Source organism: Bison bison, unplaced genomic scaffold (assembly GCF_000754665.1).
Source record: "Bison bison bison isolate TAMUID 2011002044 unplaced genomic scaffold, Bison_UMD1.0 scf7180017864462, whole genome shotgun sequence".
Taxonomy (NCBI): domain Eukaryota; kingdom Metazoa; phylum Chordata; class Mammalia; order Artiodactyla; family Bovidae; genus Bison; species Bison bison.
In genome coordinates, this window is record NW_011495024.1 from 4,979,387 (window position 1) to 4,983,563 (window position 4,177).

Genomic DNA, 4,177 nt, shown 5'->3' on the forward strand with positions numbered 1-4,177 from the left:
CAAATCAATCAATGTAATACACCACATTAACAAATTGAAAAATAAAAGCCATATGATTATCTCAATAGATGCAGAGAAAGCCTTTGACAAAATTCAACATCCATTTATGATAAAAACTCTTCAGAAAGCAGGAATAGAAGGAACATACCTCAACATAATAAAATCTATATAAGACAAACCCACAGCAAACATTATCCTCAATGGTGAAAAATTGAAAGCATTTCCTCTAAAGTCAGGAACAAGACAAGGGTGCCCACTTTCACCATTACTATTCAACATAGCTTTGGAAGTTTGGGCCACAGAAATCAGAGCAGAAAAAGAAATAAAAGGAATCCAAATTGGAAGAGAAGTAGTAAAACTCTCACTATTTGCAGATGACATGATCCTCTACATAGAAAACCCTAAAGACTCCACCAGAAAATTTCTAGAACTAATCAATGATTATAGTAAAGTTGCAGGATATAAAATCAACACACAGAAATCCCTTGCATGCCTATACGCTAATAATGAGAAAACAGAAAGAGAAATTAAGGAAACAATTCCATTCACCATTGCAACGGAAAGAATAAAATACTTAGGAATATATCTATCTAAAGAAACTGAGTTAATATTTTAGAAAAGGAGATAAAATGTCCTTTCCTTTCCTCTAAAAGCATTGCCTTTCAGATCTATCAAATGAAAAAGAATATTTGGTTTTAATAATCTCTGCAGGTAGGTTAAGATCACAAATTTGTTTCTTTCTTCTTTTTGTTTGAATCTTTTTATTTTATCCTCTTTTAAAGATGCATGAACTTGTTCTGAAAGCATAACAAGCTTTGGAGACAATCAAATCTGTAGTGGAATTTGACTTTACTATTCTAACCATTGGAGAAGGCAATGGCAACCCACTCCAGTACTCTTGCCTGGAAAATCCCATGGATGGAGGAGCCTGGTAGGCTGCAGTCCATGGGGTCGTTAGGAGTCGGAAATGATTGAGCGACTTAACTTTCACTTTTCACTTTTATGCATTGGAGAAGGAAAGGGCAACCCACTCCAGTGTTCTTGCCTAGAGAATCCCAGGGATGGGGGAGCCTGGTGGGCTGCCATCTCTGGGGTCGCACAGAGTCAGACACGACTGAAGTGACAGCAGCAGCAGCATTCTAACCATTATGATATTTCAAGAGAGTGCCTTAAATTCTAGCTTAGATAAATGCTTTGATAACAAAATAGTTGTAGTGAAAATTTTACAAACATGTTGCTTCAAGGTTAAGAATAAAAAGAGTGTTTTCTTCCAGCACATTATGCTGCTGCTGCTGCTAAGTCGCTTCAGTAGTGTCCGACTGTGTGTGACCCCAGAGACAGCAGCCCACGAGGCTCCCGTCCCTGGGATTCTCCAGGCAAGAACACTGGAGTGGGTTGCCCTTTCCTTCTCCAGTACATGAGAGTGAAAAGTGAAAATGAAATCGCTCAGTCGTGTCCAACTCTTAGAGACCCCATGGACTGCAGCTCACCAGGCTCCTCCGCCCATGGGATTTTCCAGGCAAGAGTACTGGACTGGGTCGCCAGACTTCTATTCAAATGAAAATATCTGAAAAGAGTAAAATGTACTGTTACCAGATTTTTGATAGAATGGTCTAAGGATTGAATGTTATTTTTAGAAGCATCAATAAATCTTCCAGCAACAACAAATCATTAATGCAGAGAAGCAAGCTTTTCTTTCTTTTGTTATTTTCCTATAATCATGCGAAGTTCATTTTCAGTTGCTGAGTGAGAAATTTCTTCAAGAAATGGCACATCTCCCACCACAACAGTAATGAAAAGATTTTTTTTTTCTGATTAATGATATTTTCATAGCATTTTTATTCAATTCAAAATGGAAACAAGCAAAATGAAAATATTAATTCAGTAAATCTCAGGTAAATGTGATTGAATAATTTAAAAGTCAAATAATGAAACACATTTAAAATATGCATTTCTTTTTTTGATGTGGATCATTTATAAAGTCTTTATTGAATAATTATAACATTGTTTCTGTTTTAATTTTTTTTTTTTTTTTTTTTTTTTTTTTTTTTGCTGCAAGGCATGTGGGATCTTGGCTCTCCAAACAAGGATCATACCTGCACTCCCTGCATTGGAAGGTGAAATCTTAATGACTGGACCACCACAAAAGTCCCATGAGATAATATAAAGAATATGTTCTTTAACATACCAACTCAAAAATATTTACTGAGTACTTGTTGACTGATATTGTAAAACTCAAAGGAGTGTAAGGATGAATTAGACATAGCTCAGATTTGAAGTGACTGACAGGTGAGAGCAACATGAAAATAGCTCAATGTTACAGGTGCTCTGATTACATAATCTAGAGTGTAACATCTTAAGGAATAGAGTGGAAACTGGGAAAAAGCTATACTTTAGGAAAAGGGACAGAAATACTTGTGAAGACACACCTCAGAGACACAGTCCATTAACTTCTGACTTAATCAGGGTATAAGACTCTTCCATCCCTACTCCACATAAATTGCCACTCTGCCAGCAAATCTCCAGCATAGAAACTGTGAACTAAAGCTGAATGATATACAAGGTACAGACTTTCTTTGCAGAGCAGTAAAAGGAATCCATAAAACCAACAGAGGAGACACAAACAGGGACCATAGAGAACAATTAAAATCTCTGGTACTCACAGCTGTGATAACATTAAACACAGTTGAACACCTATCCAGATTAATATAAATCTGCCTGACTTTGGAGGCCTATTTACTTAATTACCTTTTGACTATGCTCTTTAGCCTGAAATTCACAATCTGCAAACTATATATATACCTTTGCCGAACATGTTTCTTGTAAGTTGTACTAATAGAGAACCAAGTAGACACTAGAAAACAGGAGAGAGAAGAAAGAACTTGGTCCTTCATATTTACTAGTTTGTGTGTGTGTGTGTGTGTGTGTGTGTGTGTGTGAGCTTGCCCCAGTAGGAGAGATTTGTAGTGTTAGTTGCTCAGCTGTGTCTGACTCTTTGCAATCCCATGGACTGTAGCCCATCAGGTTCCTCTATCCATTGAACTCTCCAGGTAAGAATACTGAAGTGAGTTGCCATTCCCTTCTCCAGGGAATCTTCCTAACTCAGGGAAAATTCCGGGTCTCATATTTGTTTCCTGACTCTTGGTCTCCTGCACTGCTGACAGATTCTTCACTGTATGAGACACACAGGGTATTGGGTTCAGTTAAATTATTTCACCAAGCATTTCCAGAATCAGTCTCACCGGACAGCCTCAGAATTACCAGAATGTGGACAGCACTGTATCAACAGACCAACCAATTTCCTCTTCTGAGCGCCTGAATTATCAACAGAGACCTGATTTTCCCCTAACCCACTCTGTTCTGATAATCCTAAGCTTTCCCCATTGTATTGCCTCAATATAGACTTTTTGTTCTATATGGATGACAAACTATCTCCTTATACATTAACTCCTTTTGTGGACCATCTAGTGGACTTTATATTTTTCTGATTGTGCCCTAACTATATTTTTCTGACTGTGCTTAATAAATTTTCTAAAAATTGAGAAAAGCAACAACCCAATTAAGCTCCAGAGGAAGATATGAACAAACAAGTCAAAGAAAAAGAAACACAAATGATGTATAAACAAATATGAGAAAATGTTCAGCTTCATTTAAACTAAGGCAAAGCAATTAACATTACCATTAGCTGAAATTTATTTAGCAGCTTGCTAAAAATTTGAAACTGGAAATATATACTATATATAAGGTTGTGGATTAATAGTAACCTGATGTATGTCTGGTAAATATGCAAAATGTAACAATTCCTTTGGAGAAGAGTTTGGCATTTTCTAGCAGAGTTATCTAAGACTCTACCCTTTGATCAAGAAATCTGACTTCTAGCAATCTACTCCCAAATTACTCTGGGACAACTATGAAAAGATTAATGAACAAAAATATTCTCTGCAACTCTACTGGTAATGATAAAACTCTTGGGAAAAAAAAAAAAAAACCCATACACCTAAAGGAAAAAGTTGAATATATTTTTATGTAGCTGCCAAAAGGAAAAAAGGTCACTGTGTACTGCTATACACTATTTCCAGGATATATTGTCCAAAAAAGCAAAACAATATATTCCAAAAACATGAACTCAAGTATAAAAAATTTTATACAAATATATATATATAAATTTTATACAAAT